Raw genomic sequence first — 24,565 nt, 5'->3', positions numbered from 1 at the left:
AGGAGATCCTGCCGGAGTTTCGCTCACAGCCCCAAACGATGTTAGCAGGGTTCCCGAGACACCAAATGGGCGCCCGGTACACCATGCCACGTGCCTACCGCATCACAGCCCACCCCTCCGGTCAACGCTGTGCACGGCCTCCAGCATACTACAAACACCAGAAACTACTTGCAACTCCTGGACAGAGGACTTGGGTGAATAAGAAGTCGAGCGGGGTCATATTTCAGGGCCCAATGCATGGTAGTAGCTGAATCATGGATCACAAACACAGAACTCAGTTCCTAAGGACGGCTTCAATGAGACAACCCACCATGTACTCCTACATGGCCTCTCACCGATACCTTTTACCAAATCGTGTTCACACACTTAGCTCACACATAGTAGGACATGTTCACACTCCTCTGATTCATCCCCGATGAATCAGACCTGACTCAACTCTAAGCAATAGCAGGCATGACAAACAACCATGAATGAGTAGGCACAACATGGCTCAAACAACTCCTACTCATACTAGTGGGTTTCATCTATTTACTGTGGCAATGACAGGTCATGCAGAGGATAAAGGGGTTCAGCTACCGCAGCAAGTAACAGTTGAATCGTTGTTGTCCTAATGCAGTAAAAGAGAGCAGGAGCGAGAGAGTAGGATTGTATCGGAATGAACAAGGGGGTTTTGCTTGCCTGGCACTTTTGAAGATAGCATTGAGTCCTCATCAGTGTCAACGATCACATCGTCGGTACAACGTCTACCGAGGGGGGACAACACCGGCAAACACAGAAGAAACACGATCAATGCAATGCACAATATGATGCATGCTATGACATGGCAATATGAATGTGTTTTGGGCTAATGCACTTAGCTATGATTTAAATGAAGTTGGTTTGAATACATGATTCAAACTCCAACTCCATATATGATTATTTAAATGCCCTTTAATTGAATTGTCCTAAAAAGAGGACAAACATTGTTCAAACATGCATGAAAATGGTACAGATGGATTCCTTGAATTTTTCTGATAATTTTTCATATATGATTTATTTAATTTGGAGTTACGGTTAAATTTCTATGAATTTTAGAAGTTTTAGCTATTTTCTGAAATAAATAAATCATTTCTGATTTATTTAAAACTCCAGAAAACATTTACTGTGTCAGCATGACGTTGGCATGACGTCAGCAGGTCAACGGGGCTAGTCCAGGTCAAACCTGACGTGTGCGGTCCACACGTCAGTGACACATGAACTAATCCCGGTCAAACCCAGCGCTGACTGGGGTTTGACCAGGCGTGGGGCCCACTGTCAGCGGTTGTAGGGTGTTTAGCTGGCTGGGTTAGCTCCTAATGACGAGGCCACGTCAGCTCCCACCGGAGTTTCGCCGGCGACGACCTAAACTGCGGCGGCAACTCGCCGGACTTGAGCTGCGGGCGACGGATGGATGCGCGAAGGCCACGAGGGGGTAGCCCGTGCTCGACCGCGTCTAGCTGAGCGATCGGAAGGCCTCGGAGTCGCCGGAGATGACGGCGGCGAGCACAGAAGCGGCGGCCGGAGCTCGGTTGCGCGCGGGATCGTGTTTCAGTGCGTAGAAGAGCGGGGCAAGGGGCTAGAAGGGCGCTATGCATCGCGAGGAGTAGGTTGGACACTCCAGGGTGACCATTTGGTCACCGGAGCATCGTCGACGGCGAGCTCAGGCGGCGGTGCATCTCGGTCATCAAGGGGACGACGGCTACGGCAATCAAACGAAGAGGGGAAGAGGGGGAAACGGTGGCGGAGCTCACATGGGTCGCGTAGAGATGGTCAGCGAGCTCGGGGAAGCGACGATGGTGGCGAATCGACGGTGATGGTGGCCGGAGCCCGAGGTGGAAGACGACGGCGATGGCGACGTTGCTGGCCTCCCGGGGTCGCGTGCGTCGTTTGTGTAGCTCCACGGGGTCGGGACGGAGCTCAGGGATGCGGAGAGGGAGCGAGGAAGTGGCTGTGGCTGCGGTGGTTGCGAGCAACGTCGGCGGCGGCTCTCAGTGGGGAGAACAGAGGAAGGGGAGAGATCCAGAGAGAGTGAGAGAGCGTCGGGGGGTTGCGTGGCATCGCGGGAGGCGACCAGGGCGACGAGGGGGTAGCCAGGCAGGCAGGGAGGAGCTGGCGCGGCTCGCCTGCGCGCCGGGCACGCAGCTGCTTCGGGGCGAGGGGAGGAAGACGACGGAGGGGCTGCAGTGGTGGGCTGGGCCGGCCAGCTGCAGTGCTGGGCCGGTTGGGCTACCAGGTGAGCGTCAGGTAAGATGCTCTGTTTTATATTTCTGTTCTGTTTTCTATTTTTTTAAATTTGTTTTGCCACTGTTTTGAATTTAAAAATAATTCAAACAATGCCAAAAACTCCTCTGAATATTTTTGTTTTGCTAGATGGACTTTTCCAAAAGCTCATAAAATATTTCAGGGGTATTTGAAATTATATTCTAATTATATGAATATAATTCAAATTCAAATAGCTAATGATTTAAATTCAAAGTCCCAAGATTAAGTCCTTAAAAATGTTCAATATTTTGGTTGGGACCAGATCCCTTGCCAAAATTATCAAACATTTAAGAAGAGCATTTTGGAACAATGAATGAGATTTTAGGGTTTTTGTCCTTCTTTTATTTAGGGTTTTGAGGCTTCCAAATTTCCCCAGTTCAAGTTCAAAAATTTAAACATGATGCAAACACTAGGCAGCACCAGAAGCTAGGGATGTGACAACTCACCCCCACTAAACAAGAATCTCGTCCCGAGATTCAAGACGCGAGGTAAGAAGACAAAGGGAACACTAAGTAACACAAACTTCATGATCCAACTGCCTTCTCGAGGTTGTTGGTTGTCCGGCTCAAATTGAACTTGATGTCTTGCCTTCGAAATCTCCATCCAACATGACGATGACAGAAGGAAACTCTACGGAATCGATCTTCTCAAAGATCGAACAACTCGGGATTAACTCTTGGAATGAGACATAGCAACATCTCTCGAGCTGAGAGACGAAGCACACCTCTAGAGGGATGGAGTGGAACAGATGATGAGGGTTCACTAGGTAGACAACAATTCCACACTTAAAAAGGTGGTAAACGATTGTCAACGTAGCGAGGAGTTGAGTTGCCATGATACCACAACGAGACACCTTAGGAACCGTGACTCGTAGATATATCCCCTTAAGTGGCAAAAAGAATTACATTTGATTCAGAGATCATTGAAACTCTTTAAACCAGCCTAAGGCAATTCTCGAGCGATCGTTTGGAGGGGGTCGGTAGAATGGCATACTCGGACTTGGATGATGTGGATTACCTTGTTGAAGACAACGTAATGGATGAAGTTGCTTACCACCGGGAATGGAAGAGACCCATGGTAGAATGGCACATTGGCGGTGCAAGCTGGGAACGAAATGCAAATGCTGGGAATGATTCTGGTAACTGGGGAAGAACCCAACAATAGAGAGTGAATTCACTGTTTGAAAAGGTCATAGCATTGCCGAGGAAACTGAGAGCACTATACAGTTAATGCCGACGATCAAACCTAGCACTTGCGCGTGCTCTCAAGAACTTGAGCATTTCCATAATCATCAAGATTTTACCAATATCCGTGTCAAGGATCCTGGCAACACATCATACTACCATGATGAATACCGGTGGAAGATGTAGATGCAAAGGAAGATAACACTTTCTCAGATTTCACCTTAGCGAGGCCAAGGAAACAAAATCTGGATGATCGACCAAGAGACATTTAGCACTCCGCTTCTAATGTTCTCCTTGATGTGCTAGCGCAATCCATTTATTGAAATGGTATGGTATCTAGAACATCAGGTAAAGGTCGTACTTCGGAAACACTAAAATCATAAGGCATAGCTAGGGGGTAAATCCTACGAAGTCCTTATGGGGAGGTGGCCAACTTCCTCAAACAAGATACTATAATAATAGGTCTACCGGATGGGTGTGTTGGCCACAACAGCCACCTTACCGGTTATCGAGAGACCAATATTATAGTTCTTGGGAAATGTTCCAACCATCACATCTGCCTGAGATTCAGATCTGGTTGGTGTCAGGATATTCCAGACTCATCGAGTCTATGAAGAAAAACGAAAGTTTGCAACACAAATCGACGAGATGACGTTGCGAGATTCTCGGGAAATGAACTACGATAGTAAGCTCCAAAACATGAGCTGGTTCTGCTACAAACATGTGAACACGTTGTCCCAGACAAGCATGACCACAAAGTAGTCTTATAATAAAACACTACCGAGTTCAGGAGGGGAACCATCATCGAGGATATTGAAGTCCTTGCATAAGGTATACTCTTAAGAAGGAACTTCTTCTCCTTGAACAAATCAATCAGTGGCTTGGTGTGCTAGGGACACATATAGAATGAAGGTTGCAAGCCTCCAGACTACAGAATACTTCGCACGTGTGCATGACTGATTTGGGATGATTCCAAAGGAAACAAAACAATCTTCCTCGAATTCATGGCGGCAACTTACATCAGATGCACATGAATTAGAGGAAGTCACTACTTTCATCCAAACATAGGCTTCATGAACGGAGCACGAAGACATTGCTTACAAAATTTTCAACACTAGGTTGATGTTCAACATGATTCATGGGGGAGATAAGGATGTTGTCAATGGGCTCAACAACAATTCATCCGGGTTTCCTTTTAAAAGGAATTCCATAGTTAAGTGAACACGGTGATAGCATTGGTCAGACCAAAGATGTAATGGTGTATGCTCGAGGGATCAACCACGAGTAAGACAACATTACGAGCATCGTTGGTACTGATTTGATTTGACAGTAGCCCACACTCAAATCAAAGGATTGATAAGACAATAGGTCCAGCAACTGATCACAGGGACCAATCGATGAAGATATCATCTTTCTTCAACACACACTACACAAGAATATCCCTTTCGAACGAACTAAGTCAGGCAAGCTTTTATCTTCCAACTCTCCAAGTTGTTGTCTAGCTTAACCAACTAGCTCAGGGATATCTAACACCGATCTTGGAGAGAGGGTGGTTCACAAGAAACCAACTTGATCACGAGCTCAACATAGCGGTCAGGTGACAACCTGGTAATACTTCCGAGAAGATCTTCGGAAAATCACGAACCACTGGTATGTTACTAAGCTTGAGAACAATCTTGCTTTTCAGGGCAAGACGATATGATCAAATGAGTGAGGACTTGACAAGATCCTAACTCATCAATCGAAGGGTGCACCGAAATAAGGGCTAGGTAGCACGATCAGTCTTAGAAGGATGATTCAAAAACCAACACGCTAAGAATGAAATTATTGTCCTTTAACTACCAAGCAACAAGGTTGCTAGGAGTATTGATTTCACACATCACAATTCATTTGTCGGTATTCTGGTTATAACAACACGGAAACCGAGAAACGAATAATGATGGAGAGAAGTATCACTGCACCAAGAGTTCATAGGATGGTGTGCAATTCCCATGACATTCTTGATATAAAGATGGTAATACTCCAAAGTAGAACAGAGCAAAAGCAAGATTAGCAATTTGATCTGCGGAGTACGACTGCTTTGACCCAATCCTGGAAATGGACAAGGTACTGGAGTTTGTTTCTCCCAGTCATTCCGGAATAGAATGGCTTGACGGACCACAAGAGTAATAGGAATGCACGCATACTCTTGACTATCAAATGATAGACCAGGGTTAGAGAACAACTAAGAGGGACAACTCAAAGGAACATATAACTTTCTGAGTTGTGGATGCATAGATTAGTATGTCGAACCAAGTTCAATATAATTCTTCCGGATAACCCATGCAGAAAGGTTGAGCTGGCAGAGTCACAATATAGCATGGAGAACTCATCGAGAGCACTCTTGTTGTCATCTTTTGGTTCAGAAGAACTCCTGCCAAGAATGGTTCATGGTATTTGGAAGAACGATATACCACGGACCTCGAGGACTGTCGCAAAGGTTACTAATATCCTAAAGGAACTAGCAACACTATCAACATGATGTAAGTAGGGTGAATCTCGGGTTCAAGAACCCAGAAATAGAATGCCTACTAACTAAATGGCATCACGGGATGCTTTCGATAATGACGGCCAGAATCATCACACTGGAAACACAGATCATGGCTAGACCACTAGATGATCCCCTAAGCACTTAGGGTCATAATTATTAACTCCAACATATATGTCGAGGCAATAAAGTACCTCAACTCACTAATTTGTGTGATTAATCTGACCAAAAGGACATCGGGAACGGGAAGAAGGGATTTGCAAATGCATCAGACTATTTAGAAACCTGGGATGACTCGGACAGCATAATGGCTGTAAATGCTCAAAAGATTTGAGACAATCACAAAAATGGTGGCATAACCACTCAGAAGCACCATATCAAGGTTTCGAGATCATCAGTAACATACAGAAGTAGTAGGAACTGGACTGAGGCTTAAGTCCAACAGTTCTATAGGTCTACGGATTAGTAACATGTGATCCTGATAGAAAGAAGAGAAAACCTAGTTCCTTAACCCCGTAGAAAAGATAAGATGACTCAGATCAGAAGGGCATGAGGTATAAGGAGTAAAAAGAGCCTTACGTTCCATCCCACAATCAATTCCCTTACATAACTAAAGAATTTCTAGACTCAACTTCGACCAGTTTGGCTTGGTAATCCTACAGGCAGTCAAGCTCTGATACCAACGCTGTCAGGACCCCGACTCAATGCCACATCGATCTAGCATGTAACACTTCATATCACTTTGCGGCCTCACGCACGGTATTCCCACGGGTGTCGCCTTACCTTTGCCTGGGACCGTTTGCGCCTTTTGGCACACGTATATGATAGTGTCGCTAGCATCCATATGATAAGGAGCCCGGGCTGACATGGCTAGTCGTAAACCCAAAGTGGCACAAACTTACAGGGACAGGCATCCATGACCCAGCATCAAACGTGTCGGTCATCAGCGAGTGAATCCAGGCTGTAGCACTGGGCTAGCAGGACTCCGGTGAACCGGGCTGTAGCGGGCTAACAGGACTCCGGTATTCATCGCGTGACATTTCCCCGAAGGGACAGACACAGGAACGAAGAAGGACACATGCCGGCCAGCCTAAGTGTTCCGGAGCAGTAGTGAGCTACCATGGCTCGGTGGAAACACTAGGAGACATTTCCCGGTAAGAGAGGCTACTAAAGATAAACAACTAGATAGTCAGATCCCACACATACCAAGCATTTCAATAACATACACACAATATGCTCGATATGTGCAAACACAACATGGCATCACAACATGACTCTACGACTCAAGTATTTATCAATAGGCTCCGGGGAGCGAGAAATTACAAACATAGGTCTCATGACCCAACATTCAGAGCATACAAATCAAAACACAAGCGGAAGCTATCATGTCTGAGTACACACATCTATAAATGAAAAAGGCTGAGAAGCCTGACTATCTACCAGATCCTGCCGAGGGCACAAGATCGTAGCTGAGGTAACAAGCTAAACGTCGAAGTCCACGTGGAACTACTAGCGAGACCGAAGTCTCTCTGCAAAAACATAAAATAGGCAAACGTGAGTACAAATGTACCCAGCAAGACTTACATCAGAACTAACTACATATGCATCATTATCAACAAAGGGGATGGTGGGGTTTAACTGCAGCAAGCCGGCTTTGACTCGGTGGCTGTCCTAAACTACGACTGCAAGCAACTCTTTTGAGGTGGCGCACACGAGTCCACATATCCACCATATCAATACACCACTATGGATCCACTCCCGTCTCCCTACGAGAACGCCATCCATAGCACTCACGCTTATCTTGCGTATTTTAGAGTATCCACTTTCACTTGTCTATGAACTGATATAAGCAACCCAGAAGTCCTTTTCCGCGGACACGGCTATTCGAATAGATGGTGTTAACCCTGCAGGGGTGTACTTCTTCGTACATGTTTCCACCACTTAGCGTCTGCACACGACATGTGCTCGGCAGACTTCAAGCGAAAGCCGACGTGGGTGTAGACCACGACCTACCTAAACACTCAAGTCTCTAGTCCAGGTTTATCGCCTATTCGGGTTCCATCCGTGAGGAGATCCGGCCGGAGTTTCGCTCACAGCCCCAAACGATGTGTGCAGGGTTCCCGAGACACCAAATGGGCGCCCGGTACACCATGCCACGTGCCTACCGCATCACAGCCCACCCCTCCGGTCAGTGCTGTGCATGGCCTCCAGCATACTACAAACACCAGAAACTACTTGCAACTCCTGGACAGAGGACTTGGATGAATAAGAAGTCGAGCGGGGTCATATTTCAGGGCCCAATGCATGGTAGTAGCTGAATCATGGATCACAAACACAGAACTCAGTTCCTAAGGACGGCTTCAATGAGACAACCCACCATGTACTCCTACATGGCCTCTCACCGATACCTTTTACCAAATCGTGTTCACACACTTAGCTCACACACAGTAGGACATGTTCACACTCCTCTGATTCATCCCCGATGAATCAGACCTGACTCAACTCTAAGCAATAGCAGGCATGACAAACAAACATGAATGAGTAGGCACAACATGGCTCAAACAACTCCTACTCATACTAGTGGGTTTCATCTATTTACTGTGGCAATGACAGGTCATGCAGAGGATAAAGGGGTTCAGCTACCGCAGCAAGTAACAGTTGAATTGTTGTTGTCCTAATGCAGTAAAAGAGAGCAGGAGCGAGAGAGTAGGATTGTATCGGAATGAACAAGGGGGTTTTGCTTGCCTGGCACTTCTGAAGATAGCATTGAGTCTTCATCAGTGTCAACGATCACATCGTCGGTACAACGTCTACCGAGGGGGAACAACACCGGCAAACACAGAAGAAACACGATCAATGCAATGCACAATATGATGCATGCTATGACATGGCAATATGAATGTGTTTTGGGCTAATGCACTTAGCTATGATTTAAATGAAGTTGGTTTGAATACATGATTCAAACTCCAACTCCATATATAATTATTTAAATGCCCTTTAATTGAATTGTCCTAAACAGAGGACAAACATTGTTCAAACATGCATGAAAATGGTACAGATGGATTCCTTGAATTTTTTTGATAATTTTTCATATATAATTTATTTAATTTGGAGTTAGGGTTGAATTTCTATTAATTTTACAAGTTTTAGCTATTTTCTGAAATAAATAAATCATTTCTGATTTATTTAAAACTCCAGAAAACATTTACTGCGTCAGCATGACGTTGGCATGACGTCAGCAGGTCAACGGGGCTAGTCCAGGTCAAACCTGACGTGTGCGGTCCACACGTCAGTGACACATGAACTAATCCCGGTCAAACCCAGCGCTGACTGGGGTTTGACCAGGCGTGGGGCCCACTATCAGCGGTTGTAGGGTGTTTAGCTGGCTGGGTTAGCTCCTAATGATGAGGCCACGTCAGCTCCCGCCGGAGTTTCGCCGGCGACGACCTAAACTGCGGCGGCAACTCGCCGGACTTGAGCTGCGGGCGACGGATGGATGCGCGAAGGCCACCAGGGGGTAGCCCGCGCTCGACCGCGTCTAGCTGAGCGATCGGAAGGCCTCGGAGTCGCCGGAGATGACGGCGGCGAGCACATAAGCGGCGGCCGGAGCTCGGTTGCGCGCGGGATCGCGTTTCAGTGCGTAGAAGAGCGGGGCAAGGGGCTAGAAGGGCGCTACGCATCGCGAGGAGTAGGTTGGACACTCCAGGGTGACCATTTGGTCACCGGAGCATCGTCGACGGCGAGCTCAGGCGGCGGTGCATCTCAGTCATCAAGGGGGCGACGGCTACGGCAATCAAACGAAGAGGGGAAGAGGGGGAAACGGTGGCGGAGCTCACATGGGTTGCGTAGAGATGGTCAGCGAGCTCGGGGAAGCGACGATGGTGGCGAATCGACGGTGATGGTGGCCGGAGCCCGAGGTGGAAGACGACGGTGATGGCGACGTTGCTGGCCTCCCGGGGTCGCGTGCGTCGTGTGTGTAGCTCCACGGGGTCGGGACGGAGCTCAGGGATGCGGAGAGGGAGCGAGGAAGTGGCTGTCACCACGGTGGTTGCGAGCAACGTTGGCGGCGGCTCTCGGTGGGGAGAACAGAGGAAGGGGAGAGATCCAGAGAGAGTGAGAGAGCGTCGGGGGGGTTGCGTGGCGTCGCGGGAGGCGACCAGGGCGACGAGGGGGTAGCCAGGCAGGCAGGGAGGAGCTGGCGCGGCTCGCCTGCGCGCCGGGCACGCAGCTGCTTCGGGGTGAGGGGAGGAGGACGACGAAGGGGCTGCAGTGGTGGGCTGGGCCAGCCAGCTGCAGTGCTGGGCCGGTTGGGCTACCAGGTGAGCGCCAGGTAAGATGCTCTGTTTTATATTTCTGTTCTGTTTTCTATTTTTTTTTTAAATTTCTTTTGCCACTGTTTTGAATTTAAAAATAATTCAAACAATGCCAAAAACTCCTCTGAATATTTTTGTTTTGCTAGATGGACTTTTCCAAAAGCTCATAAAATATTTCAGGGCTATTTGAAATTATATTCTAGTTATATGAATATAATTCAAATTCAAATAGCTAATGATTTAATTCAAAGTCCCAAGATTAAGTCCTTAAAAATGTTCAATATTTTGGTTGGGACCAGAACCCTTGCCAAAATTATCAAACATTTAAGAAGAGCATTTTGGAACAATGAATGAGATTTTAGGTTTTTTGCCCTTCTTTTATTTAGGGTTTTGAGGCTTCCAAATTTCCCCAGTTCAAGTTCAAAAATTTAAACATGATGCAAACACTAGGCAGCACCAGAAGCTAGGGATGTGACATGAAGATAGAGCAACAGCCAGACTATATGATTTTGTAGGGATAACTTTCTTTGGCCATGTTGTTTTGAAAAGACATGATTGCTTTATTGGTATGCTTGAAGTATTATTATTTTTATGTCAAATGATAGACTATTGCTTTGAATCACTCGTGTCTTTATATTCATGCCATGATTAGACATATGATAAAGATTATTCTAGGTAGCATTCCACATCAAAAATTATCTTTTTTATCATTTACCTACTCGAGGACGAGCAGGAATTAAGCTTGGGGATGCTGATACGTCTCCGTCGTATCTATAATTTTTGATTGTTCCATGCCAATATTATTCAACTTTCATATACTTTTGGCAACTTTTTATACTGTTTTTGGGACTAACATATTGATCTAGTGCCCAGTGCCAGTTCCTGTTTGTTGCATGTTTTATGTTTCGCAGAAAACCCATATCAAACGGAGTGCAAACGGGAAAAAATGGACGGAGAATTATTTTGGAATATTTATGATTTTTGGAAAGTAAAATCAATGCGAGATAGTGCCCGAGGGGGCCAGGAGACAGGGGGCACGCCCCAGGGAGGCAGGCGCGCCCTGGACTCTCCTGGGACCCCCATAAGGCGGTTGACGCTCTTCTTTTGCCGCAAGAAAGCTAATTTTATGAGAAAAATCTGGGCGAAAAATTCACCCCAATCGGAGTTACGGATCTCCAGATATAAAGGAAACGGTGAAGGGGCAGAATCGGAGAACGCAAACTTGCCCCTCCCAAGCCATGGGAGCCAAGGACCAGAGGGGAAATCCTTCTCCCATCTAGGGAGAAGGTCAAGGAATAAGAATAAGAAGGGGGACTCTCTCCCCCTTGTTTCCGGTGGCGCCGGAACGCCGCCGGGGGCCATCATCATCACCGCAATCTTCACCAACACCTCCATCATCTTCACCAACATCTCCATCACCTTCCCCCATCTCTATTCAGCGGTCCACTCTCCCGCAACCCGCTGTACCCTCTACTTGAACATGGTGCTTTATGCTTCATATTATTATCCAATGATGTGTTGCCATCCTATGATGTCTGAGTAGATTTTCGTTGTCCTATCGCTGATTGATGAATTGCTATGATTGGTTTAATTTGCTTGTGGTTATGTTGTTGTCCTATTTTGTCCTCCGTGTCGCGCAAGCGTGAGGGATTCCCGCTATAGGGTGTTGCAATACGTTCATGATTCTTTTATGGTGGGTTGCTTGAGTGACAAAAGCATAAACCCGAGTAAGGGGATTGTTGCGTATGGGATAAAGGGGACTTGATATGTTAATGCTATGGGTGGGTTTTACCTTAATGAATCTTTAGTAGTTGCGGAATGCTTGCTAGAGTTCCAATCATAAGTGCATATGATCCAAGAAGAGAAAGTATGTTAGCTTATGCCTCTCCCACATAAAACTTGCTATCGGTCTAGTAACGTAGTCAATTGCTTAGGGGCAATTTCACAACTCCTACCACCACTTTTCCATACTCGCTATATTTACATTATTGTCTCTTTATCTAAACAGCCCCTACCTTTTATTTACGTGCTCTTTATTATCTTGCAAACCTATCCAACAACACCTACAAAGTACTTCTAGTTTCATACTTGCTCTAGGTAAAGCGAACGTCAAGTGTGCGTAGAGTCGTATCAGTGGCCGATAGGACTTGAGAGAGTATTTGTTCTCACTTTAGCTCCTCGTTGGGTTCGACACTCTTACTTCTCGAAAGAGACTACAACTATCCCGTATACTTGCGGGTTATCACGCACTCTATATAAGCCACCCCCCTCCTCTGGCACAAGGGTTCGCACCCCCTGTAACATCGCACATATAATCCAATCGACCGCCTCCGGGCACCGAGACGTAGGGCTGTTACTTCCACCGAGAAGGGTCTGAACTCGTAAACCTCGTGTGTACACCTTCACCATAGCTGAGATCTTGCCTCTCCATACCTACCCCCCCTTTATACTGTCAGTCTTAGCACCACGACAGCAGCTACCTGTGATTCCTGGGACTGGCATGTTTGAGCGCTTTGCCGTCTGCCTCTTTGCCGTCCGCTGGTTGACGGCAAAGCAAGCCGTTAAACCCTTACGGCTCTCACCCCACCTCACTGTCGTCCACAATCTTTGCCGTCTGCTGGCCACCAACGGCAGACGACACAATCCTCTGCCGTCCGTTTCCAGGAAGCGGACGACAAAGAAGGCCTTTGTTGGCACGTGTTCAGACGGACAGTTTGCCGTCTGCTGGCGGACGGCAAAGAAGTTTGCCGTCCGTGATCCATGCCTTTGCCGTCTGCCATTGCGGACGGCAAAGAAGCTGATTCCAATAGTGGAAGGGGCATTGTGGCTCCGGAAGCATTTGCTCCCAGATGAACAATACTGCAAAAAAAGTGTTAAATTTTTTAAAAAAATTTCTGAATTTTTTTTGTGGATGTTCATGTTAGTGTCGAAAGCATGCTTGGCAATTTTCATGCGAAACGGAGCAGTAGTGTTTCGTCGGTGGAAAACAAATAGGGATGACATTTTGGAGTAACATTTGGTGTTCAAATTTGTTTTTCTTTTGCACGGGCCAAATGTTTAACCTTTTTGCCTAAACTTTTCACTAAGCATTTGGATGCGATTATAAAGATGTAAATTTTTTGTTGGGTTGACATTCCAAAATTATTTTTCACACGCAGGAGCACATGCCCCCGGGAGCCAAATTTGATTTCCGCATACTTAGAGATCAGGTGAGAGCTGACATAGGTGCAATGTGTAAGAGAATTAAAATCTAATGCAGCATGTCACCCTTTTATGAATACATGGTCCAAAGTCGATAATTTTTCCTAAGGAATTGTATGCTCACCACACGCTTACATAATCACCTCTACGAAAATAGGCACACTCTGTCTCTATGAGCATCTCTGAGAGACTAACCCGACAAATTTTCAGATTGACGAAGTCACCCAAGCACCCCGTATTCAATGAGCACGAAGAATAGCGTCAAAAAACTAATATAATAAGAAAATGTATGAGAACCCATGCCACTCTGCGAGCATCTTAGAGAGACTAGTCGACAAATCTGCGGATTGGCAAAGTCAATCCGGACCCTTGTTAATCGACAAACATATATAACACTAAAGGTAAATCCAGAAAATATACGAGAATCAATACAAAGTCTAGCCACTTGAATTCAGATGGGTTGATTCCACCACAAGAAATTGAGCCATTTAAGCTGTGTTTAATCCGTTGCGAAAAGTGAAATTCACTTTGTTCTTAACTAGTATTCCCTTTGTAAAGAAATATAAAAGCGTCTAGATGACTACGAGACCTGCTCCTCTTCTCTTTATGTTAGCTCACTAGAGACCACTCCTCTATCTTGAACCATGTCATGATTAGGGAAATAGGTAAAAGCATCCCAAATACCCTAACTTGCATGGAATGTGATGATTTAGTCCCAAACTTGCAAAATGCAACTCCACCACACCCCAACTTGCACTAGATGTGATGATTTAGTCCTCGGCCTATCACAGCTTGACAAGTGGCAGCCAGGTGACTTGACCGGTCTTCGTCCGCACTTTTGCAGGAAACACCCTGCCGTCTTCTCTAATTAGGCGAAGTATGCAGTGAAAATTGGTATTCAGTGAAAATCTGAAAATCATCATCTTGACTGTTGGATTAGTAGCTAATGGTACAGACTAGAGGTGGACTAATAACCAGCCTCTTAAGATTATTTTGCACATAACCCCTTCTCTACGACCCCTGTCCTCGCTCTGTTCCGGCGGCGGCACGGCGCACTCCCCATGCGACGATGACTCAGTGCTGCAGCGGCGGTGCTCCCCTCGGTCGACGACTCGATGGAGTGGCGCTCTTGCACGTGACGGCGGTGCTAGGGCGCTGCCTCCAAGCACCGGCTACTCGGCGGCCGCAATGCTAGCTACCACGCGACCCAGCCACGGCGGCCGTGGGGCTGCCTTCACACGACGACGACTTAGCAACCGCGACGCTGCACCCGAACGGGATGGCGGCCGTGGTGCTGCCCTCACGCTACAGCGATTCTGTGGCTAGGTCGTTGCCCAACGCCATGAAGTCTTGGCCCGCAATGTTGATCTCCACACGCCGGCGATTCGCTGGCCGCAGTGCTGCCCCCGTGAATCATCTATGGTGATTCAGCGACCTCGGTGCTGGACCGATGCGAGGGCGTGAGCGTGTAGGTGGAAGAAGCCGCTTCCTGACGTGCAGATTTTCCGTATCCGAGTGTATCTGAAATTCTGAATACTGCGATTTTGCTACTGTGTAGATTTTGCTCCAAAACTTTATGAGAGCAAGAAGCTTTTTCGTCATACAAACTTCGCCTTGCTCACTCTGTTCCAACCTTGGTGAGCAAACTGTACTGTCTATCGTTTTTTATAGCAGATAAAAGCTCAACAACTTAGAATCATTGTTGAGCAAAAACTGTGCTACAATTTTGAGCCTTGCTCTGTAAATTTGAGCCAGAAGCACTGCACAGAATTATGTGTTCTACCTCTTCTCAAATTGTGCCTTGCTCGATGTACGGTTGCTCACATTGTTGAGAAAATTGTAGTGTATATTCAGAAGCATTGTTGATCATACAGTATTGCAGTTTTATCACTTTTCATAGAATAAAAAAGCTCATAATTTCAGAACCAAAGTACACTCATTTTTAGCTTCATTCAGAATGTATCGAAACACTACATTCAGCTATATATTCAGACTTTTCTGAACGCAGCTGCTGATCATGGCCACCAGCTCGCGCATCTCTGTGTATGGTGCCGTCCGGGATGGGGCTTGTCGGATTTCGGGTTCCGGCAGACCCTCTAGATTTGAACACTGGGGTGCACGCGGAGATTTGGCCCTCTGCCTACCTGCACCTCACCGCCTTGCTATGAACTAAGCAATCAAAGAAACAACACAAGAGACACAGAGTTTATACTGGTTCAGGCCACCATTGTGGTGTAATACCTTACTCCAGTGTGTGGTGTGGTGGATTGCCTCTTGGGCTGATGATGAACAGTACAAGGGAGAACAGCCTCGCGAGGGTCTATTCCTGGCTGGTGCGATGAACTGCTGGGGGAGTTCAGTCGCTCTCTCTACTGGTTTCTAGGTGAGGATCCGATTGATTTCTCGATGCCCCTACCTTGTGGGTGGCTAGTCCTATTTATAGGCAAAGGCCCTGGGCCTCTTCCCAAATATTGAGCGGGAAGGGCGCCAACAATCGGCCATTTTGAAGGGGAACATCTAGTACACTTATCCTGACTAAAGTTGGTCCTCGCCTACCAAAAGCTCTGGTGGTGACGCCGGCTTGGCCTCCACGATGACCTCCATCCTACCGTTCTGCTGGTCTTGGTCTTGTTGCACCGAAATGGATGTCTTTTCTTGATGCTCTCGCCTGCGCTTCCTCCCTTTGCACCAAAGAGGAAAGAAGGACACTCTGCGGGATGGCGCCCGCCTGGCGCCCTTGGTCGTCATGGCTTGCGTCATGTGCACCTCGCGAGGTACCCCGCCTTGATCTCGACGCCTCCTCGCGAGCCAGCCTGACGAGGCCGTGCCTGAGGAAGCCTCCTGTCGTCCGCCCCGCAAGGCTCGGCCCCTCGCGAGGGTCCTGAGCTCGTGCTGATGAAGATGGGCCATGCTGGGCCACCCCTTGAGCCACGCCGCAGGCCGCAGGCAAGCAAGTCTGGGGGCCCCCGTTCCCAGAACGCCGACAGTAGCCCCGGGGCCCAAGGTGCGCCCGGACTTGGCTGAGCAGAGAGGCGAAGGGGTAAGTGCGAAGCGCCGCGGGCCCCAACAGCCTGCGGCCTCGGGCGCCGCGTGGCGGTTGATTGGACGTGGGCGGCCCCGCTCCTCCACGAGGCCTCGGCAACTGTGCAAACCGTCAGGTCCCTGCATGCAAAGCGGGCCATGATTACCTACGGTCGTGGAGGCAGGCGGTTGGCCTCCTCCGGCTATAAGTACGAGGCGGCGCCTGCCCTTCCGATCCGTCCCTTCTTGCTTCTCCTTTTCTTTCATGGCTCCGCCAAAAAGGTTCTCGGCCGCGGAGAAAGGTAAGGCCCGCCGGACGGAACTTGACTCTCCTCCACCTAAGCACGGTCGAGGTCGTCCCCGCAAACACCCTACGACTCCCATGGTGGCTCCCCGCGGTCGCGGAGGCGATCTCCCGCATGGTGAAGGGCGGCCGGCCGCCGCTGGGGGACGCGTCACGGCCGCGCGACCCCCTAGGCCGTGCTCCCACTCGGCAGAGGTACTGCCGGAGTTCGTTGTGTGGGCGGCGGAGCCGGCCAGTGTTGGAAATATGCCCTAGAGGCAATAATAAAAGTGTTATTATTATATTTCTTTGTTCATGATAATAGTCTTTTATTCATGCTATAACTGTATTATCCGGAAATCGTAATACACGTGTGAATACATAGACCACAATATGTCCCTAGTGAGCCTCTAGTTGACTAGCTCGTTGTGATCAACAGATAGTCATGGTTTCCTACCTATGGACATTGGATGTCGTTGATAACGGGATCACATCATTAGGAGAATGATGTGATGGACAAGACCCAATCCTAAGCATAGCACAAAGGTCGGTTAGTTCGTTTGCTAGAGCTTTTCCAATGTCAAGTATCTCTTCCTTAGACCATGAGATCGTGTAACTCCCGGATACCGTAGGAGTGCTTTGGGTGTACCAAACGTCACAATGTAACTGGGTGACTATAAAGGTGCATTACAGGTATCTCCAAAAGTGTCTGTTGGGTTGACACGGATCGAGACTGGGATTTTTCACTCCGTGTTACGGAGAGGTATCTCTGGGCCCACTCGGTAATGCATCATCATAATGAGCTCAAGGTGAACAAGTGTTTGGTCACGGGATCATGCATTACAGTACGAGTAAAGTGACTTGCCGGTAACGAGACTGAACAAGGTATTGGGATACCGACGATCGGGTCTCGGGCAAGTAACGTACCGATTGACAAAGGGAATTGTATACGGGGTTTGATCGAATCCTCGACATCGTGGTTCATCCGATGACATCATCGAGGAGCATGTGGGAGCCAACATGGGTATCCAGATCCCGCTGTTGGTTATTGACCGGAGAGTCTCGGTCATGTCTGCATGTCTCCCGAACCCGTAGGGTCTACACACTTAAGGTTCGGTGACGCTAGGGTTATCAGGAAGACAAGTATGTGATTACCGAATGTTGTTCGGAGTCCTGGATGAGATCCCGTACGTCACGAGGAGTTCCGGAATGGTCCGGAGGTAAAGTTTTATATATGGGAAGTTGTTAAACGGACACCGGAAAGTTTCGGGGTCATACCGGTATTGTACCGGGACCACCGGAGAGGTTCCGAGGGTCCACCGGGAGGGACCACCCCTCTCGGGGGGCCACTTGGGCTGCCTAGGGATAGCAGCCAGCCCCTAGTGGGCTTGGCGCCCCCCCCCCCTTGGGCCCATGCGCCTAGGGTTGGGAGGGAAACCCTAAAGGGGGCGCACCCCCCTTGCTTGGGGGGCAAGCCCCCCACCCTTTGGCCGCCGCCTCCCTCTAGGGTTTCCCCTAGAGGGTCGGCCCCCTTGCCCCTCTCCTCCTATATATAGAGGGGTGAGGGGAGGGCTGCTGCACACCACAACTTAAGGCGCAGCCCCTCCCCTCCCCAACACCTCTCCTCCTCCGTACGTGCTCGGCGAAGCTCTGTCGGAATACTGCTGCACCAACTGCACCACGCCGTCGTGCTGCCCTTGGAGCTGCCTTCCTTAACCTCTCCTTCCTCCTTGCTGGATCAAGACGGAGGAGATGTCGACCGTCCCGTACGTGTGTTGAACGCGGAGGTGCTGTCCGTTCAGCACTTGGTCATCGGTGATCCGAATCACGACGAGTACGACTCCATCATCACCATCCCCTTGAACGCTTCCGCACTCGATCTACAAGTGGTATGTAGATGCAAACTCTTCCCCTTGACTCGTTGCTTAGATGAACTCATAGATGGATCTTGGTGAAACCGTAGGAAAAATTTTAATTTTCTGCGACGTTCCCCAACAGTGGCATCATGAGCTAGGTCTATGCGTAGTTCTCTTTGCACGAGTAGATCACAATTTTGTTGTGGGCGTGGATCTTGTCAACTTACTTGCCACTACTAGTCTTTTCTTGCTTCAACGGCATTGTGGGATGAAGCGGCCCGGACCAACCTTACACGTACGCTTACGTGAGACCGGTTCCACCGATTGACATGCACTAGTTGCATAAGGTGGCTGGCGGGTGTCTGTCTCTCCCACTTTAGTTGGAGCGGATTCGATGAAAAGGGTCCTTATGAAGGGTAAATAGAAGTTGACAAAAATCACGTTGTGGTTATTCGTAGGTAAGAAAACGTTCTTGCTAGAACCCAATTGCAGCCACGTAAAAGATGCAACAACAATTAGAGGACGTCTAACTTGTTTTTGCAGCGATTGATCATGTGATGTGATATGGCCAGAAGTTGTGATGAATGATGAATTGTGATGTATGAGATCATGTTCTTTGTAATAGGATTCACGACTTGCATGTCGATGAGTATGACAACCGGCAGGAGCCATAGGAGTTGTCTTTATTTTTTGTATGACCTGCGTGTCATTGAAGAACGCCATGTAAACTACTTTACTTTATTGCTAAACGCGTTAGTCATAGAAGTAGAAGTAGTCGTTGGCGTGACAACTTCGTGAAGACACGATGATGGAGATCATGATGATGGAGATCATGGTGTCATGCCGGTGACAAGATGATCATGGAGCCCCGAAGATGAAGATCAAAGGAGCTATATCATATTGGCCATATCATGTCACTACTTTATATAATTGCATGTGATGTTTATTATGTTTTATGCATCTTGTTTACTTAGGACAACGGTAGTAAATAAGATGATCCCTTACAACAATTTCAAGAAGTGTTCTCCCCTAACTGTGCACCATTGCTAAAGTTCGTCGCTTCTAAGCACCACGTGATGATCGGGTGTGATGGATTCTTACGTTCACATACAACGGGTGTAAGACAGTTTTACACAGCAAAAACACTTAGGGTTAACTTGACGAGCCTAGCATGTACAGACATGGCCTCGGAACACGGAGACCGAAAGGTCGAACACGAGTCGTATGGAAGATACGATCAACATGAGAATGTTCACCGATGATGACTAGTCCGTCTCACGTGATGATCGGACACGGGCTAGTCGACTCGGATCGTGTAACACTTAGATGACTAGAGGGATGTCTAATCTGAGTGGGAGTTCATAATTTGATTAGAACTTAATTATCATGAACTTAGTCTAAAACCTTTGCAAATATGTCTTGTAGATCAAATGGCCAACGCTCATGTCAACATGAACTTCAACGCGTTCCTAGAGAAAACCAAGCTGAAAGATGATGGCAGCAACTATACGGACTGGGTCCGGAACCTGAGGATCATCCTCATAGCTGCCAGGAAACAATATGTCCTAGAAGGACCGCTAGGTGACGCTCCCATCCCAGAGAACCAAGACATTATGAATGCTTGGCAGTCTCGTGCTGATGATTACTCCCTCGTTCAGTGCGGCATGCTTTACAGCTTAGAACCGGGGCTCCAAAAGCGTTTTGAGCATCACGGAGCATATGAGATGTTCGAGGAGCTGAAACTAGTTTTCCAAGCTCACGCCCGGGTCGAGAGATATGACATCTCCGACAAGTTCTATAGTTGTAAGATGGAGGAAAATAGTTCTGTCAGTGAGCACATACTCAAGATGTCTGGGTTGCACAACCGTATGACCCAGCTGAATATTAACCTCCCTGATGAGGCAGTCATTGACAGAATCCTTCAGTCGCTCCCGCCAAGCTACAAGAGCTTTGTGATGAACTACAATATGCAGGGGATGGTAAAGACCATTCCTGAAGTATTTTCTATGCTGAGGTCAGCAGAGGTTGAAATCAAGAAAGAACATCAAGTGTTGATGGTCAATAAGACCACTAAGTTCAAGAAGGGCAAGGGTAAGAAGAACTTCAAGAAGGACGGCAAAGAGGTTGCCGCGCCCGGTAAGCCAGTTGCCGGGAAGAAGTCAAAGAATGGACCCAAGCCTGAGACTGAGTGCTTTTATTGCAAGGGGAAGGGTCACTGGAAGCGGAACTGCCCCAAATACTTAGCGGATAAGAAGGCCGGCAACACTAAAGGTATATTCGATATACATGTAATTGATGTGTACCTTACCAGTACTCGTAGTAACTCCTGGGTATTTGATACCGGTGCCGTTGCTCATATTTGTAACTCACAGCAGGAGCTGCGGAATAAGCGGAGACTGGCGAAGGACGAGGTGATGATGCGCGTCGGGAATGGTTCCAGAGTCGATGTGATCGCCGTCGGCACGCTACCTCTACATTTACCTACGGGATTAGTTTTGAACCTTAATAATTGTTATTTGGTGACAAGTTTGAGCATGAACATTGTATCTGGATCTCGTTTAATACGAGATGGCTACTCATTTAAGTCTGAGAATAATGGTTGTTCGATTTATATGAGAGATATGTTTTATGGTCATGCTCCGATGGTCAATGGTTTATTCTTAATGAATCTCGAACGTAGTGTTACACATATTCATAGCGTGAATACCAAAAGATGTAAAGTTGATAACGATAGTCCCACATACTTGCGGCACTGCCGCCTTGGTCACATTGGTGTCAAGCGCATGAAGAAGCTCCATGCTGATGGACTTTTAGAGTCTCTCGATTATGAAACGTTTGACACATGCGAACCATGCCTCATGGGCAAGATGACCAAGACTCCGTTCTCCGGAACAATGGAGCGAGCAACCAAATTGTTGGAAATCATACATACCGATGTGTGCGGTCCAATGAGTGTTGAGGCTCACGGAGGATATCGTTATGTTCTCACTCTCACAGATGACTTGAGTAGATATGGGTATGTCTACCTGATGAAACACAAGTCTGAGACCTTTGAAAAGTTCAAGGAATTTCAGAATGAGGTAGAGAATCAACGTGACCGAAAGATAAAAATCCTACGATCAGATCGTGGAGGAGAATACTTAAGTCACGAATTTGGTACACACTTAAGGAAATGTGGAATCGTTTCACAACTCACGCCGCCTGGAACACCTCAGCGTAACGGTGTGTCCGAACGTCGTAATCGCACTCTATTGGATATGGTGCGGTCTATGATGTCTCTTACCTATTTACCGCTATCATTTTGGGATACGCTCTAGAGACAGCTACATTCACTTTAAATAGGGCACCGTCAAAATCCGTTGAGACGACACCGTATGAATTATGGTTTGGAAAGAAACCTAAGCTGTCGTTTCTGAAAGTTTGGGGATGTGATGCTTATGTCAAGAAACTACAACCTGAGAAGCTCGAACCCAAGTCAGAAAAATGCGTCTTCATAGGATACCCTAAGGAAACCATTGGGTATACCTTCTACTTAAGATCCGAGGGCAAGATCTTTGTCGCTAAGAACGGATCCTTTCTGGAAAAAGAGTTTCTCTCGAAAGAAGTAAGTGGTAGGAAAGTAGAACTCGATGAAGTACTACCTCTTGAACCGGAATGTAGTGCAGCCCAGGAAAATGTTCCTGTGATGCCTACACCAACTGAAGAGGAAAATAATGATGATCAAGGTACTTCGGATCAAGTTGCTACTGAACTTCGTAGGTCCACAAGGACACGTTCCGCACCAGAGTGGTACGGCAACCCTGTCCTGGAAATCATGTTGTTAGACAACGGTGAACCTTCGAACTATGAAGAAGCTATGGCGGGTCCAGATTCCAACAAATGGCTAGAAGCCATGAAATCCGAGATAGAATCCATGTATGAAAACAAAGTATGGACTTTGACTGACTTGCCCGATGATCGGCAAGCGATAGAAAACAAATAGATCTTTAAGAAGAAGACAGACGCGGATGGTAATGTTACCGTCTATAAAGCTCGACTTGTCGCTAAGGGTTATCGGCAAGTTCAAGGGATTGACTACGATGAGACTTTCTCTCCCGTAGCGAAGCTTAAGTCCGTCCGAATCATGTTAGCAATTGCCGCATACTATGATTATGAGATATGGCAGATGGACGTCAAAACGGCATTCCTTAACGGTCATCTTAAGGAAGAGCTATATATGATACAACCGGAAGGTTTTGTCGATCCTAAGAATGCTAACAAAGTATGCAAGCTCCAGCGATCCATTTATGGGTTGGTGCAAGCATCTCGGAGTTGGAACATTCGCTTTGATGAGATGATCAAAGCGTTTGGGTTTATGCAAACTTATGGAGAAGCCTGCATTTACAAGAAAGTGAGTGGGAGCTCTATAGCATTTCTCATATTATATGTAGATGACATACTTTTGATGGGAAATGATATAGAATTCTTGGACAGCATTAAGGCCTACTTGAATAAGTGTTTTTCAATGAAGGACCTTGGAGAAGCTGCTTATATATTAGGCATCAAGATCTATAGAAATAGATCAAGACGCCTCATAGGTCTTTCACAAAGCACATACCTTGATAAGATTTTGAATAAGTTCAAAATGGATCAGTCCAAGAAAGGGTTCTTGCCTGTATTGCAAGGTGTGAGATTGAGCTCGGCTCAATGCCCGACCACGGCAAAAGATATAGAAGAGATGAGTGTCATCCCCTATGCTTCAGCCATAGGATCTATTATGTATGCCATGCTGTGTACCAGACCTGATGTAAACCTTGCCGTAAGTTTGGTAGGAAGGTACCAAAGTAATCCCGGCAAGGAACACTGGACAGCGGTCAAGAATATCCTGAAGTACCTGAAAAGGACAAAGGACATGTTTCTCGTTTATGGAGGTGACGAAGAGCTCGTCGTAAAGGGTTACGTCGATGCTAGCTTTGACACAGATCTGGATGACTCGAAGTCACAAACCGGATACGTGTATTTGTTGAATGGTGGAGCAGTAAGCTGGTGCAGCTGCAAGCAGAGCGTCGTGGCGGGATCTACATGTGAAGCGGAGTACATGGCAGCCTCGAAGGCAGTGCATGAAGCTATTTGGGTGAAGGAGTTCATCACCGACCTAGGAGTCATACCCAATGTGTCGGGGCCGATCAAACTCTTCTGTGACAACACTGGAGCTATTGCCCTTGCCAGGAGCCCAGGTTTCACAAGAAGACCAGGCACATCAAGCGTCGTTTCAACTCTATCCGTGAAAATGTTCAAGATGGAGACATAGAAATTTGCAAAGTACATACGGATCTGAATGTCGCGGATCCGTTGACTAAACCTCTCTCGCAAGCGAAACATGATCAACACCAGAACTCTCTCGCAAGTGTTCGATTCATCACAATGTAACTAGATTATTGACTCTAGTGCAAGTGGGAGACTGTTCGAAATATGCCCTAGAGGCAATAATAAAAGTGTTATTATTATATTTCTGTGTTCATGATAATAGTCTTTTATTCATGCTATAACTGTATTATCCGGAAATCGTAATACACGTGTGAATACATAGACCACAATATGTCCCTAATGAGCCTCTAGTTGACTAGCTCGTTGTGATCAACAGATAGTCATGGTTTCCTGGCTATGGACATTGGATGTCGTTGATAACGGGATCACATCATTAGGAGAATGATGTGATGGACAAGACCCAATCCTAAGCATAGCACAAAGGTCGGTTAGTTCATTTGCTAGAGCTTTTCCAATGTCAAGTATCTCTTCCTTAGACCATGAGATCGTGTAACTCCCGGATACCGTAGGAGTGCTTTGGGTGTACCAAACGTCACAACGTAACTGGGTGACTATAAAGGTGCATTACAGGTATCTCCGAAAGTGTCTGTTGG

The sequence above is a fragment of the Triticum dicoccoides genome, chromosome 7B, assembly GCF_002162155.2.
Source record: "Triticum dicoccoides isolate Atlit2015 ecotype Zavitan chromosome 7B, WEW_v2.0, whole genome shotgun sequence".
NCBI lineage: Eukaryota > Viridiplantae > Streptophyta > Magnoliopsida > Poales > Poaceae > Triticum > Triticum dicoccoides.
The sequence above is the reverse complement of the archived record's forward strand: the minus strand, read 5'-3'. Positions refer to the sequence as shown.